Raw genomic sequence first — 17,580 nt, 5'->3', positions numbered from 1 at the left:
AAAAAAAAAAGAAGAAAAAAAAATGTCTGATAGTTTGACAACGCTCCATAATCTACTTAAGAGAGCTTTAACAATCTCACGAGAGACAGGTCAATTGGTCGTGAGCTCACTCATTCTTTTATCCTGCTTATCCTGCTCAACTAATAGACACACATGTGCTTTAAAGAATCCCTCAGCAGCATCAAATCCAATCCTTTAAAAGACGTTTCTTATGTTCACCTAGGCCACATTATAAAATACTATAAAAACAGAAGTATTGTGTAATATGGTACAATTTTAGATAACTGGTTATTTGTAATGTAATTTATTTCTGTGATGGCAATGCTGAATTTTCAGCAGTCATCATTACTTTAGCCTTCAGTGTCACATGAGCACCGAATCAGAATGATTTCTGAATGATCAAGAAATATTTCTTCTTATTATATTTTTGTAGAAACATTTAACAATTTTTTTAAGATTCTCTGATGAATAGAACGTTCAAAAGAACAGCTTTTATTTGAAAAAGACTTTAATGTAACAATCTAAAAGTCTTTTGTGTTGCTTTTGATCAGTTTATTGAATAAAAATATTTATTTCTTTAACAAAATATCTTACTGAGCCCAAATTGTGGTCACCTTTTCTTATTACTGGTAGGCCTAAATGTGCCTCAGTGATTTGGGAATAATTCTCTGCTCAGCCTTTATGGCCAGTAACTCCAAAGCTTTCAGAAAGCCACATCAAATATGAGACACTAAACAGCTCAGTGGAAAATCTGTGCAGGGTAGAGAGGACTAAATGGGTTGAAATGGAATCAGATTGTGTTGTGCTTGTACAGGTACCAGTAAGTGCCGCTAAGTGGCTCTTTCATCCAGCGAATAGTCCGAAAATTTGACTCCTGCAGGAATCTGCATTTCATATGAGATATTCCATTAGGTTACATCTGCACAAGACCGCACTGCACAGGAACTGTAATGCTTTGATATTGAGAGCCTTTGATGTAAAGTGGTGATTCTAAGGTCATCATAAGTATTGTGGGTAGTAGAAGAAGACATTATCTTCAGAAGCATAAGCACTGGAAAAGTATCCAATATATATTGGAAAGATTAAAGTAATATGTTATAGAGATGAGAAAGAAAAGCATAAAGTTGATTTTATATTTGTGTGTGAGAGAGAGCTGTTTGCTATACAGCAAAGTCTTTAAGGAAGAGTTTAAAACTAGCAGAACAGAAATAGAAGGAAGAAATCAGAAGGTTGAAAGATCGGTCAAGGTTATTTTCCTCAGGGCTGGGAAACATGTTACGTAACTTGACATATAGGAACATGTTCGTGCTTAGCTTACAGTAACAGAAGGATAAGACTGTTATTCATAGGGCATTCAAGTTTAAATGAAAAATAAATAGAATATAAAAGCAAAAACTCACTATGTTTTTTTATGATAAAACTAATTATTATATTTCCTATGGCATGAAAAACTGAAGCATGGTCAAGTATTTTTAGCGTTGCTATTTTGACGAACTAGGAACTTCAGTGAGAAACCTTGTGAAGGGCATGGGAATTTTATCATCATGAAGCTATAGATGGGGTATAATTTTGTCATTATGACATATATGTTGGTGTACGATTCTCAATTTAAAAAGCCACAATAATTAGATTAACATTAGACTTTTGAACATTCACATTAGACCCCTAAACCTAAACATTTATAATTTTAAAAAGCCACAATAATAAGATTCACATTAGACTTTTGCACATTCACATTAGACCCCCAAACCTAAAGTGTACAGGGTATATTTATTATGTATATATAAATACACACACTAAATTATATATTTAGAAAATATTTACATTATACATTTATATGTATATTCTTATATTTTTATATTATATATAAATAGAAATATATAAAACATAAATTCTTCTTAAATATACATGCATGTGTGTGTATTTATATATACATAATAATATACACAGTACACAAACATATATTATGTAAACAAAACTTTTACGTAATCATGATTAATCATTGACAGCCCTAGCCACAATAATAAGATTCACATTAGACTTTTGCACATTCACATTAGACCACTTTGTATGAGCATTTATAATATAAATCAATGAATAGAAATGGTGTTCAAATCACAAATATTTTGATAAACGATTAATTTGTATGATAAATTGTAGACTTATAGAGTATTAGAGTTTAGACTTATTGATTGACCTTGAATTCGTTTTTTGCTTGACCATGCATTCGTTTTTGACACCTTGGGAACGAGAATGGATTTCTTTTAGTTTTCTTCCAAGACATCATCTGTTTTTCTACAATTTTCTTTCTTGCAGTATATAAATTGGTCTTATAATATTTAGCTACCTTCATATTTTAGGAAAGGGCGTCCGTTTGAAGAGGATCATTATATTCTGGGGTCTTTTGCATCAAATACTTTGAAAACTCTTGTTCGAAGTACCTGAGTGTAGACTCGTATTAAACTGAGTCTACTTAGTTTTTTTCACTGAAGCTTGAATCCTTTGAAGAGTCTCTAACACTGGGGCTCCCATTCATATTCATTAGATTCAGCCGCTGAGGTGAATAATGTCAGCACGATATGATTGAATGGCTGTGTTTGGGCAGCCAAATGACTCATTAATGACGACCGCACTGCACAGTTATTAGCTCAAGTGCAAGAAAAATGATAGATAGAACAAAAGGAGGGTGTCTTATGAAGGGGGAAAGGAAATGGAGAGGACAGCAAGAACAGCAAAATGGCTTATTAACAAAATAAGATGAATTAATGATTCCAGAGTGTATGTGGAGAACAAAAAGGCTTATAGTTGGAAGAGAACAGGGTCATGAGTGGATAGAAGGATAAGAGGAGAATTTCCAACAAGGAGAAAAAGAGGGAGAGAAAAATGGGAGATAAGTGGTAGGCCTATAAAGAAAGCAGAGAAGCAGGAGATACAGATGAGGGGTTTAAATGTGCTAAGTTTTTGATTCTACTAAAGCATAAAAATACCATAATATGTTTGCAGATATTTAAGAAACATGCTAAGTTAACATACTTGTTTATCTGAAAAACAATGCTACAGTCAGTCATTCTCCTTCGAAAATGTGCATTGCGGGCTGGAATGTCGGTCTCTGTTTTGGTTTGTTAAACCCGCCCACTGCTAGTTTACCCAATTGTGTTTCGGGACCCAGGGTTGCCTGTTGGCGGAAAACACAGCTTATTTCATTCATCCTCAAGTGTGCTCGTTCCTGTTGGTGTCGTCAATCTGGCAACCTGTGTGTGCCAAGAGGAGGAGAGGCCAGGTGAAATAAAACCTCTCTAATTTTTTTTTATTTGGACTGCAATACCTAGTTCAACCACTCGGTGTCAATCCTACTACAGCACCTTTAAGTATATGGATGTGAGGAGGAGAATGATATTGGAAAGACAAGAGTGGTAACTGACAGATCTAGAGGAAGTAGTGGAATGTGTTTCAAAAAGGGATGTGCTGGACGGATATGAATAGAATCTGAATCTAATAGAAATAAAGGAGTAAGAGAGGTGGGTAAATAGGCTGAGGAGGAATGTTCAGAAGTACTTACAGCACACAGAGGGTGTTAATCAGCCATGTAATGTATGTGCATGCACACTCACTGGCCACTTTATAACACCTTGCTAGTATTAGGCCTCCCCCCCCCCCCCACCTTTGCCTTCAGAACTGCCTTAATTCTTTGTGGCATATATTCAGCAAGGTGCTGCTGGAAACATTTCTCAGAGGTTTTGGTCCATATTGACATGATAGCATCATAGTATGTCACAGTTGCTGCAGATTTGTTGGCTGCACATCCATGATGCGAATCTCCTGTTCCACCACCACATCCCAAAGGTGCTCTATTGGATTGAGATCTGGTGACCTGTTCAAGAAACCAGTTTGAGATGATTTGAGCTTTGTGAAACGACCTGTTATCCTGTTGGAAGCAGCCATCGCAAGGTGGGTATATGATGGTCATAACATGGACAAGGTCAGCAATAATAGGCTGTGGCATTTAAAAAAATGTTCAATTGGTACTAAGGGGCCCAAAGTATGCCAAGAAAACATCCCCCACCATTACACCACCACCATTAGCCTGAACTATTGATACAAGGCAGGATAGATTTTTTTTGTGCAATACTTTGTTTTATAATTGTTGTCATTGATTTTTTTTTTTTCTTGTATATTGTATTGTGTACTACTATATTGTTTTTCTAATGTATAATCTTTGCCATGAAATAGCCTGTGAGGCTGATGTGGCAATAAATTTAAATTAAACTGTAAGTTGATACAAGGCTTAAATGTGCTAAGTTTTTGATTCTACTAAAGCAAATTCTGACTCTACCATCTGAATGTTGTGCAGAAATTGAGACTCATCACACCAGGCAACCTTTTTCCAATGTTTTATTGTCCAATTTTGGTGAGCCTGTGTGAATTGTAGCCTCATTTTCCTTTTCTTAGCTGACAGGAGCGGCACCTGGCGTGGTCTCCTGCTGCTGTAGCAGCATCTGCTTCAGTTACTGTTGCCTTTATGGATATGAATATATGAATATTTCTGAAATTAATATTATATTATTAACAATGTTTTCAATTATATACAAATATAGTATTATGTAGTACATTATATATATATATATATATATATATATATATATATATATATATATATATATAAACATGTATATGAAATAAAGAAATATAAATATTTATTCATTTACAGTTAACTATATATATATATATATTTTTTATATATATATATATATATATATATATATATATATATATAATCACCTAGATCATGATGTTCCTGCTATCTTCCTTTCATATTGGATGAATTAATAACTTGTGCATGTTTTCACATACTTTACTTTGAGCTATGATAGATATGGTAGACAATTGGTTTTTCCTTCCATTTCATAAACAGAATTCCTACATGTCAAAGACACACACATGGCTGGCAGATGATAAGGGCTGGGGCAGGGGGATGCTGGGGAATCACTCTTTGCCGAGGTGCATCCCACGCTAATAGAACATTCTGTTTACCAAGCGATGTTAATTACCCTTGTGCTGATGTGCGATCCTCTTCTCTTTAAGTTCTATTAATTAACTTAATCAGCAGGCTGAGACTTCACACCTCTAGCTACGCTGTTTTGTTTTTTTAAACAAGAAGTGGAATATAGCACTACAAAATGTTATTTCCATGTCATCGTATTAAATATTATCCTCTCTCTCACTTTTTCCTCATGTGTGTGCTACTAGGATGATTATTCATTATTAATCACAGTGGCATGCCAGTGTTTATTACATAAGTGCTTTCTTCTGACACCAGGAAACACTCGCTACTTTGAAGGCTTTTTTTTTTTTTTTTTTAATAGTTTGGTAGGCTGAGTGAGGTTGGAGATTTCCTAGCCTTATGTGTCCTTATAAATGATGGTATGTCATGAAATTTGTATAACGAGGGTAATCTGCCTTCATGATCTGATGCATTAATTTTAAAGTCATCCCACTTGTTTATACAGCTGAATATTTTAGGTTAAGGAATTAAGGAATTATTTTAACTTAATCTGACTCTCACATATTATTTATTAGTGTTTTGTTGGTTGATTCATATAAATCCCTGAGTGTATTTTTTAATTATTAATATTTTATCAGATATCTAGGAAGGGTAAGTGCGTCTTTTTAAGAAATGTATTAAAAATGTCATCAAGTGATTTAGGTTTAAACCATGGAATCAGCAGTAAAATGGCAATCAAAGACACAGCTGTAATTTTTTTTTTTAAATATTACATTACAAATACATTAATTAGATTTCTCCAAATATTTACATGTATGCATTTAACAGACACTTTTATCCAAAGTGACTTACAGTGCATTCAGGCTATGCAATTTTTTTTTTTTTTTAACCAGTATGTGTGTTCCCTGGGAATTGAAACCACAACCTTTTGCATTGCTAACGCAATGCGTCACCACTGAGCCACAGGAACCTGTTTCAGTTTCAGTACATTATTTTTTATTTTCCAGTAAAGAGAACTTCCTATTAAGGAAAAAATAATATATTTGACTATAGAATTAAACCTTTTATATAGATATTACAGTGAAATCAGTCACAACAATTATAAGTTGGGAAAGACCACATCTGGATTCTCTTTACAGCAGCAGCTGAGAAATTCTTTGTTGTTTTTAGGTTGGCTCTCTGTATCTTCATGTCATGTCTTTCTTTTTAAACCATGTATTGAAAACAAGGTCAAGTGACTTGGTAAGTTGGTATAACAAGGCAGCAAAGATACAGTTGTAAAAATGAAAGTAAAAACAATATTTGGAAGAAAAACCTGACATTTTATTGTGTTTGTCCTAGTTTAATTTTCGGGTAATTGAACTGAATTTTATTATTATTATTATTATTTATTTTTTAAATTATTTTATTATTATTATTATATTACATTTTTCTGTTTAGGTGTTAAATAATATTTTTGACTTGATTAAAACCAGTTATTTAGATGTTGTGCTTATTTTTAACACCATTATGGTAAGTCAAAATTTGGAAAGACCACATCTGGATTCTCCCACTGCAGCAGCTGTACATAAGAGATTCTTTGTTGTTTTTAGGTTGGCCTTCTGTATGTTTGCATGCATGCATTCAAACCACATATTTAGAATCTAAAAGAGTGGAATTACTCATTCGGGTGCATGTAAGTATATGTAAGTATAGCATTTACTATTATGCCCGGTTTGTCTCTTATAATTCAGCAGCTCAAAAAAAAAAAATGCTCCGTAGGCATTACCTGGTACGCATTTGAATATTTAAATGATAGTAGGACTAAACGGAGACTGATGCATGGTGATGTAAGAGTGATGAGTCATGCCTCAGGGTCGAGTGAGCAGTTGTTGCAGTGACAGCCTCTGATTTGGGTGGGAGGCTGTACTGTGGCTGCTCACGCCTCTTCCATTAGATGAGTAACACCACCCCACTGGGTGAATAGTACTGATGCTCAAGTACAACTGCTTCAGCAGATGCCAAGAAGTTCTAGTGAAGTAAACCTACTCTCATCAGTAATGCAGTCCTCAGAGTTAAAATCCAAAATGAAGAAGATTTAATAAAAAGACACTGAAGGTCACCTCCTGGCATTAGGCAAGTGTGTGTTTATACAGAATGTGTGTGTGTGTGTGGGACCAAATGCAAACAGTCCCCACAAGGCAAACAACTTAAAGTGATAGTTCACCAAAAAACAAAATTCTGTCATAATTTACTCACCTAAATGTTGTTCCAACCTATGACCTGTCTTCTGTGGAACACAATAAGGATATTTTGTTTTGCCCAGTCAATGGGGTCGCAAACAACAGTGCCTGACTTTCTTTCAGGAAAAACATGCATGCACCTGCATTTTTTGTACCTATGTACAGTACCTCATTTATCATACTGCATGATTTGTCAACTAATACATTTGGACATTTGCATTGCATAATCATCTTTATAAGTATGGCTTTTCTGACATCGTAAACTTGCTCAGTAGCTCACCTCATATAGTATTGCACTTGAGTCACAATTAGAGCTCAGGCTTGTAGTGGCATGATTGCTTTAAAAAGCATTTTTAACTCACATTTGTTTCTGTTAACACTATTGGTTACATTTAAGAAAGGTTTTAGTTTAGGTGGTATGTTATTTTTTTATGTGATAGAGCATTTAGTACCACTCACAGATTTCCAATCTGCTGTAATAAAATTACCAACCTAATAAAATGTTGCCACATTCATGGTCACCTGTTTTGGATAAAATTGCTTTAAATGCCACTCATTGGACATTTCACTTTGGAAGTGACATGAAAAGTGCATGAAACAACATATTATTTTGCAGAAAGGTCACCGCCGGCATGTTTTTTTTTGTTCTTCCAGTGAGTCTGGGTTGGACCTCCTTTTGGAGATGTCCTCATTTTTTATTATTATTATTATTATTTTTTTTTTTTTTTATGGTAAAGGTGTAGAAGGTTTTATGTTTAGGTTTAGGGTATGGGTTAGGGTTAGATTAAAGAATTTATAACTAGATGTATATAAAAACAATAGAAGTCTATGATGAATGTCCCATTTAGCCAAGTATGTGTGTGTATTTCAGGAACGTTTTCATCACTTCTATAGGCAGAAATTATGTTTTCCTTCTTTACTTTTCAGAAAGATTTAAGAAATGCATCTGTATTTTTCTGTGACCTACAGTATGTTCTTCTGCTATTCCAGTGAACTCTGTAAACACATGTAAAAAACAAATCTTGATTTCTAATCTAAACAAGGCCTCTGTGGGGGTGATTAATCGCTAGGCTAATTGCTGGTTGGTTACTAACTGTGTGTAATTGTGTCCTCTGGGACCCTGATATCCTCCTGCTTTGTCTAGAGTTAATATGATGTGTCTGAGAAATCTAATGCTGTCTTATTTGTCAAGCTCCATCTGTCTACAATGTCAGTGTGCCACGGGGTGAGAAGATTTCTAAATAGATGTTCTTGTCCACAAACATTTATAAAGTACTTTTAAAGTGGACTAGAAGTTTAGATGGACAATACACAAAATATCATAAATAGTACCTATAAAGCATTTTCTCATTGGAACTAAAATGCTTTAGTAAAATGTGGGCCGTAAATGTTTATGCATGAAAGCTTGACCATATTAAACATCTGTGTGCCCGTTTTGTCACCTGAGTTTTGAATCAATGTGTGTGCATGAGAGAAAGAGTGCGCATGTGAAAAACCAGACACAGGATAACAGATGGTCTTGTTTCTTAATCATGGTCATGGTGCTTAAGCACTAAATCCTCAGTGGAACAATACAACCAGGGTTTAGCTTTAGGCTTTGCCTGACCACCTCAAACACCCGCCTTTAGTTACTGACACATTCCCTGGCCTTGTCCTAATTCCCTGAGTGGTCACCCCAACCTTGTCTTCTTCAGCCGTTATTGGGGATTTCCTGCCATCAGTAGTCTGAGCATCTAATCATTGCTTTATTGCTAAGTAGTTATTCCAAAGCCGATTATGGAAATGATCAGTGAAAAACACTCATAAAGGTTTAACCACCTTGAAGTTACTGTGTGCTTTCAACATCTGGAAGATTCCTTAGTGTCTTGTCAGCCAAATTAAACTCTCAAGATGAAACTTCTAATGCATAACCTTGCATATTTGAATAATAGACTGATAATCATGTGGATCTTTCAGCTGTTCATTTATTTCGTCATCAGCATTGAAAACTATCCAGTGTTTCATCTGTATATTTTAGATTTGTAGACATTTAAATCTATCTAATAATATGTCATTGCATGGTGTATAGTTTAAGATGACTGTTCAAAACAATAAATGTCATTGTTAGATATTTTATGTCCATGTACATTAGCCTTATTGGATATTCACAAGTGAAAGAACTCAAACTTTAACCAACTTTATGTACTTTAGTTTATTTGTGTGACTTTAGAGCTCCCTACAGTTAAACCGGGAAATTAACGTTGTAAATAAATCACTGTTGTAATTGCAGTGGATAGATTTAAATGTGCATTTGTTGCTGCCTTAAAGCAATTACTTACCCGCTTACTAAACTTTACATACTCCAAGAACAGATGTTTACGGGCAAGCATGGGAAAGAAATAGAAGTCATTATCCTTATTCATCATTTGTCAGTGTAATATCAAAACATGGTTTTAAAACTGGCATTTAATAAAAAATACCTACAGTTGCTGTAATAATAGGTAATGTACCAGCCAACAACCAACATATAAATAGAAGACTTCCCATAGTAATGTGTGAAAACAACAATGAGTTTGTGAGGTGAGATGAGGTAAATTAAACACTGCAGTTAGGGTTAAATAATTTAGACAATTATGGGAACGATGTAATTATGTCAGCCTGACAGTTAGTTTGTAAAGGGCCACTTAAAATCTATGGCTTGTAATTGAACATCCATAAAAAAAAAAAAAAATAATAATAATAAGATTAGACATTGTACTATTTTATGACATCCAGCTGAATCAACAGACACTTGCTCACAGCAGTATGAAAACGGACATCCTCTTTACATCGTGTGGTGCATCATTGTCTTTTTGACCATGTGTGTGAGTACAGTATATTCAACAGAGTGTCCGTTTCTGCAAAGTTCCTTTATAAAAGCACTTGGAAAAATTGTGACAAGACAAACACTGCTCATCATATGACTCTGAATCGGGGCTAGCTTTCACATAGGGAAATGTGTCACAAGGATGGCCTGAGTAAAGGTTTTAAGTCAAAAGTCCAAACTTGTTTTTTTTTCTAGTGTTGTTTAAAATCAACATATTTTCACTATATTTGTTTTCTTTCTTTACTTCTTTATATATATATATATATATATATATATATATATATATATATATATATATATATATATATATATATATTCTTTTTTTTCTAGTTCTGTTTAGTTTTCTAGGTAAAAAGTGAACAACATAATGCACACTGGCACACATTCATGTAAAGTCAACTGTATAACGAAGGTTATTGTTAATCAGAAATCTGAACCATGTTCTCAAGACAAGTATTTTTTGGATGGGGAGTCGTCACAATTATCATATAATTATAATATAATATAATATAATATAATATAATATAATATAATATAATATAATATAATATAATATAATATAATATAATTTAATAAAACATTTTTGTAGGCCAAAATTTTTGTTCTTTATAATTGTTATAATTAACCAGTAAGGTTGGAAATGTTAAGGAAAGAGGTTTTTTTTTTTTTTTTTTTGCAGCCAATGCTTAAATGTATCCACTATCCACCGATAATATAGGTTAATGGACTTTCAGAAACAACCCACCCTAAAAAAAATCACTGTCGTTAAAAAAAGGTGACAACTTGCCCCAATTTCCACCATGGCTTTCATCAGTCTAAATGACTCATGCAGGAATGGACAAATGCTCTATTTGAACCAATGCATGGAGACGAACATAAAATAAATGCAGTAAATTGAGCATTCATCCTCATATCCAGTGACTTAATCACACGTATCCCACGTCTCAGTGTTTATAAGCGCTCTTGTATTGGAGATCCTCCTCTGCTTTGACAGGCACAGTGAACACAGCCTCGAGAACGAAAGCGCGTGAAAACCGCCTGCGTCTCGCCAAAGAGAGAGCGAAACCGAATCCCAGCATCTTTTTAATGTAGTTGGAGAGCTCGTTGTTTCTGCACGGACTCCGTGAACCAGTTCAGACTGTCTGAGAGCAGCAGTGTTGAAGGACAGAAGCGGAGCGGGTTTCTATACCGGGACAGAAGATGCTCCACCTCATGGGTTATACACACAAACACGAAAACACAACGGCACAACACTCGTGTTCTTGATCACGAGTTTAAAACGGGATCTTTTTGTGCCTCTTTTGTCTAACACGTGCAAGAAAGTGGATCCGTATTTGAGGTGAGAATATGATTCTCAGATACTTGTTCCAGCTTTTGTTCTATTGTTTACACTGTTGCCGTTGTTTCTGATATCAGAGTATTCTGTTTTGATGCGGGAGTGTGTGTTTGCATCTCCGGATTCTCAGTTGGGATGCTGAGGGGCTGTTCATCAGAATTAGCCTATTCAGTGATGTCTGATTAAGTTGCTTTTTTTAGATTTGATACCACCACGCATGGCATAGGGTTTTATTGACCATTAAGAAAAAGTAGGCTACTATGAACGAGATGGGTAGTTTTTGAGTAGGCCTACTGTTTTTTCTATGACTCTGTCTCCGTTTGTACAGCAGCATAACAATGTAGTCTATTGTAAGCAAGTGTTCGTTCGGAATCAAAAGAGTTAATTAAAATAATGCAAAGGCAGCTATGACACGGGGAATTCAAATAAAGAAGACCACAAGATAGCCGTTATGGAAGGAAATATTTCAATTGAATTCATTTGTAAATTCGGTATTTTCTCATATGAACGGAAACGGAGTTGTTGGTTTTGTCTGCTGCAAGGAGCGGGTTTTTCGAAAGTCGGGGCGTCGGTGTTTTTCATTCTACGAACACTCTTTCTTTCGCTCGTTCACGGAACGTGGAAAACCTGGGGTGGAATTGGATCCGGATGGTTACAGAGAGAGATGTGAAATCTCTGTGGTTCCGGTCCATTCATAAAACTGTAAACTGATTACAGTATAAAGTATACTGTAAGTATACTGATCTGTATACTGTAGATTGAAACAGAGAGTGGCTTTAAGTTTGTTTCTTAATATGCATTCTTATGCAATCTTGTGTTTTCATTTTACATCATCATCAACTGTTGAAGTTCAATTCTGATATTCAAGAATGAAAGTATAGAGGATGCATGAAAGTAGGCAACCCAAATGTGTTCTTGATATCAATGATGCAGGGAATGCAGACTTGAGAGAATCAAACCATTAGAAATCCCAGGACTCATTGCGGGAATGACGTACTGAAGCCTGTAAGTTTTAAACTTCAAGCTTAAACTTCTCACTGCAAGTTTGCAAATACGTGGTGGCTTGTAAAAGTAAACTTTTGTCATTTTGTTTGATATAGTACTAATAAAGTGATAAAGACCTGGAGAAATCCTGCCGTTTTTATTAGCTTTTTAAAAATAATCTTAACACTGACCAAGCACAAGTATTATTACATTACATGTACACAGGCCTACTCATTTATGCGAATACATGCAGTAAAATAAAAAGATCGGATGGTCAGCTTCCCAAAAATGTGTTCTGTGTCCTTGTGTCCTTCCAAATTTGTTCTTTCAAGGTAGTCTGCCAAGACCAGTCTCCACGAGAAAGCAAGTCGGTTTTTCTGTTTTTCTGTTTTTTTTTGCGAAACTAAATAACTGGCTAATGTATGTCTGAAATGTAAATTAATCAGTATTTAATGTAATATTATTGACCAGTTACTTATTATCACTTAATAATTATTGAACTGTTATTAAAGCAATATCACACATGCAACTGTGTTTTACTGAATATCAGCATGTCTGATTATCTGAGGTTGCATTACATGCTGATCTTGTTCATGACAAACCATTATAAAAAGAAAATGAGCTATTTTTATTTCAACATCTTCGGTGTGATTATGCTTTATTATGATGGCTTTATTACCAATTAAAGCGAAAGGACACATTGTAGCTGAATGGAAGTTTCCTATATGTAAATGGATTTAAACAGAACACAACCATTAAAACATTACGTGCTTGAATAGGTACAGTAAATGACTGTTATGGGAAGAATCACTCCTTTCATACAAATTTGTCTAATTCTAGTGTATTTATTCCCTCAGTATTTAATCTAATGCACCAGAAATATTTATCTGTCAGATTTAGCTTTTCAGTCTGTTGCATGCATTCAGTATCCAGTTGTACTTGCTTTCAGTTTGACTTATTTATCCATGCAAAATGTTTGTTTAAAGTCAGTGCAATTATCCTTGCAATAAAATGATGATAGTAGAAAGAAGTAAGCATTTGTTAAACCCTGTTTTGCTCGTTTGAAGTCGTCACTGCTCGGCCAACAACAGCAAAAGTGAAGTGCTGTCAGCTGGCAAGGCAGTGAGCCCAGGGAAATAATCCCCATCTATCTCTGCATAACCACATTAGATTTCCATCTTTGTTTTCTCTGTAATAAATTGGTGTGTGGTTTTCTAATATGACCACATTAGACTGTTTGTGTCTTGAATAGTTCTACTTTCCCCCTTCCATCCTGTCACATTTATGTCACACATTATCTGCACCTTGTATTGTTGTCAATATACATCTCATTTCGACACAAGTAAGATCTGTATTGCTGACACATAAAATATTTACTTATCTGCTGGCCAAACATATTAAAAAAGCCCTTCAGTTCAGCAGTGTTAGGGCAATTTCTCAAACAGAATTGAAGCAGAAGTGGCAAACAAGTCTGATAGATTCTTATCATGGCATCTCTATATGGTGTTCCACAAGGAGCTGTTATGGGTTCTCATTGTAGTTTCCTTAACCAGCTAAAATAATATATAAACATATTAAGTTCCTTCAGTAGTTAATCCAGATGAAATAATCACATTTCCATATAATTATTATCACTGTTCACATGACAGTCCAGAGGCTCCTTCTTAATATTACACATATAATTTCTTGGTCCTAATCATCACAACCTTTGCAACTTTCATTTAGTAATTTTAGTAAGAGTGTATATGACAGAGATCATATGTGATTTAGTTTGCCCTCCTAATGCTACTCGGCTTTTCTCCTATTCTGAGGCTTTCCTCATAATTACTTGCTCTGTTGAGAGAAGCATGTCTGCTGCCATCATCTCATGGACAATCAATCAGACCTTGGTTGAACAGATGGACACTCAGTGACACAGGATAAAGGGTTTGCCTGATGAATTTCATACCAGAATAACACATTCACTGCTTGGCTTTCAGGAATGTGTATATTTTTATGTGTGAGTGTGGGGGATTGCTGTCACACTCAACTGAATGCGTGCTGTGAACATGTGTGTGTGTGTTATGAGGTCTGTGTGTAACAGACTTGGTGAATTTGAATGTGTTGCTTTCCTAAGAAGATACCCAAGGTCTTTTCTTGTAGTTTGTACTGTGTGCTTTGATTTCTCATGTATAATTGTTGGTGCAGAACCTACACTACCTCATCTGTTAGACCTCAGCACATGGCAGCTGTCATCAATCTCCCTGATTGTTTGTTCACTTTGGCTAATGAAAACCATACATTGCATTACTTCGGTCCATTGTCGGAAATATTATCTAGAATACAGAATAAACCTCTTTATTCTTCAAATATGTATTCGTTTCTTTGTTTATTTTGTGGTAGGGATTGAAGAGGGACACAATGAGATTGGCAGTTTCATGCCTTCTATTTGGCAAAAAATAAAATAAAATACAAATATAAAGGCAGAAAGTCTCTTGAGGGTGGCTATAAAGACTCAAACAGAAGTCAGGCATGATGACCTCCAATATGCAGATGGAATGGTTTTGTTGTTGGTCCAGAGTGGCAGGGTCAGGTGGTCATTGGTTAAGTGGTTTCCCAGTTATATTGTGCTGTTTTGGACCTCAAGGACAAGTTCTTCGTGCACAGAATCGGCATGATATCCACACTGCCTTTAGCCCAATATAGTTAGTTAAGAGTAGGTTTAGGGTCTTGTCAGCTCAGGGCACCTTCCACCACTGAGCCAGAACTGGTGCTGAGATTGAGGGGTTTTTGCAGTGGTGTCACAGTGCAATAAGCAGCAGGTGCATCTCATTACACTCTGCCAGCAGCACTCATGCACCTCCTCATTGCCACAGACTCCTGTTGTGAGGTTGGCCATGGGCTGGTGAGGGGAGGGTCAGGGTGACATTAATTATAGGGTTTGCTTCTCTGTCTGTTTGCATATGCATGAATATGTAGATAAAGGTCGTCCTCAAATTTTCCAGAGATGGGACTTTGTCTGTATTTACTAGCTTTGTATTCACATTTAACATAGAAAAGTGATATTAGGGCTGCATCTAACATAAATTGTTGTAACCTCTGGCAGTTTAAAATATTACATTTAATTTATTAGTCTCCTTTTCCTTATAACATCTCTGCTGTAGCTTCATTTTTATTGGGCATTAAATGCATGACTGACATTTAGAGGAACTGTAAAATGAATGGTTTGTGATTAGGGAACCTAAAAGGCCATATAAATTAACTAGGTCACATGTTTTTGCATAATTTTATGAATTACAAAAAAAGCTAATTGTTAGACTTGTCTTGAAGGTATGCAGATATTTGTAATATTAAAAGTCAAAATCAAATAGAACCCAAATCAAGCTGACTGTCTACACTGGATACAGACAGTAGACAGATGTCCATTGAATTTCTGATGTGCGCAGTCCACACATTTGAGCTACTCCTGACAACAGGACTGAGAGTAAAGAGTAAAGGAACGTTTTCTTTGACACGTCTGGTCTAAACAGCAGCCTTCAGCGTCGGTTTAACAAATAATTTAATAAAATCATGTCAGAGGATTATATTGTTTGCAGATTGTTGGAGGGTTTGCAAAGAATTTTTTTTTGAAAGATGACACAGTGGCCACTGTATTAGATCTGACAGCAGTTACAGTACTTCGCAATTCATAAGTAAAGCCAAAACTGTCAATGACACTTTTGCAATAGCTGAGGGTGTTGATACTTTTTTTTTTTTTACTATACATTTATGTTAGGTAATCAAAAACCGTTTACTGACAGGCCTTAAAATGGATCAGAATTTGCAAATTTATTACTTTTTTGTGCAAAAATTAATTAACATGAATGTTTTTATTAATGAGTTCTCATGCAGACAAGTTTAGATTGCAAATGAAATCGAGCAAAACAGCCTGACAGGCCACTGGGAAGGAAGAACACACAAACTGCTGATGTTGTGCAAAGTTGCATGGTTGTGGTTGCAAGCATGTTGGTTTTAGAGCTTAACTGAAATGGGGATGACACAACAATCTTTTTTCATCTGCCTTAAGTTGCATTAAAGATAACAATGACAAAATAACCATTTCCTCTTACAAGAAATGACCACACATGCAAACACTGTTCTCTGTAGATTGGAGATTCTTGCATCAGTACAATACTTAATGGTCTTTAGAAAACATAACAGTTTCTAGTTGCCATTATGTGTCCTGTAGGTGTTTTTTGAGGAAAGACCCTAAGAACATTGTCTTATGATGCCATGTCATTGTAATTGTTTTATTTAGCCTATTTATGTGCTAAACCAAGTGATGTGTCCTTTGCACGAAACCTTGGGAACACAGCACATATTAGCCAGGAAATATTTGTCAGCACTGGTGATGGTCTACTCAGTTATTTTAATTACTTATTTAATACAGTTCAGTAAATTTATAAAGGTAACAAAGGCTGAGTTTTATTCACTTTTGATGAGATAAGTAGATGCTTTTTATCAGCTGTGAATTTGCCTCTGTTTGAGTGGCATTTTCATTAGTTTACTCTAGACAGAATTATTGGATCATTCTTCACATCAAGATTAATCTATTTTATTTTCCTACTGGAAGTCTTACGCAATCATATCTTTTGGGCAATATTCAGCTCATTTAAAATTTAGTTTTGGCAGGTAATGTTATAAATGCAGAATCTTTATAGCTTACGATTGTATTTTTTATGGTCTATGTGTATGTGTTTAGAGTATTTGCATGTATTAGTAAGTTAGTCAGGGTGGTTGGCTCTCAAACAGAGAGAAGCCAGATAGAGTATGAGCACATGATGGTTGATCTGTGTCTGTGTGCCTTTGGCTTTCACCATTCACATGAAAAAAATCCCTGTTTGGTATGCTGTCACATTATGTCTCAAAATGCATGTTAGCTCATACTGAAGAATGTTTTGCATCATTGACTGACATTTACGTGTTATGTGAATTTCTATGGTACTGTTTGAAATTACAAATTTTAAAAATACATTCACGTATATTTGCTGAGAATGATTTTTTATTTTATTTTATTTATTTCCATGTACATGTTAAGCAGCCATCATAAATCACCCCTGTAAGCCCAGAAATGCAGCCAAGATTTACAGCAAGGTTTAACTCAATAAAAACAATGTGCTTCATTGTTATTGATTAAAGGAGCTTTTAACTGAGAGTCACTGAGCTTAGTGTT

General features: G+C 35.1%; 1 protein-coding gene across 1 annotated transcript in view; it reads left to right on the top strand.

Moving 5' to 3' along the window:
* Positions 1-11,040: 11,040 nt before the first annotated feature.
* LOC109106633 (cAMP-specific 3',5'-cyclic phosphodiesterase 4B-like) overlaps positions 11,041-17,580 on the top strand; it is a 130,506-nt gene continuing 123,966 nt past the window's right edge. Inside the window, exon 1 of the mRNA XM_042758343.1 lies at positions 11,041-11,408. The gene's annotated coding sequence lies outside the window, so the exon portion shown is untranslated. The remainder of the gene's footprint in view (positions 11,409-17,580) is intronic.

The sequence above is a fragment of the Cyprinus carpio genome, chromosome A6, assembly GCF_018340385.1.
Source record: "Cyprinus carpio isolate SPL01 chromosome A6, ASM1834038v1, whole genome shotgun sequence".
Taxonomy (NCBI): domain Eukaryota; kingdom Metazoa; phylum Chordata; class Actinopteri; order Cypriniformes; family Cyprinidae; genus Cyprinus; species Cyprinus carpio.
Note: the sequence above shows the minus strand (reverse complement) of the source record. Positions and strands in the feature narration are given on the sequence as shown.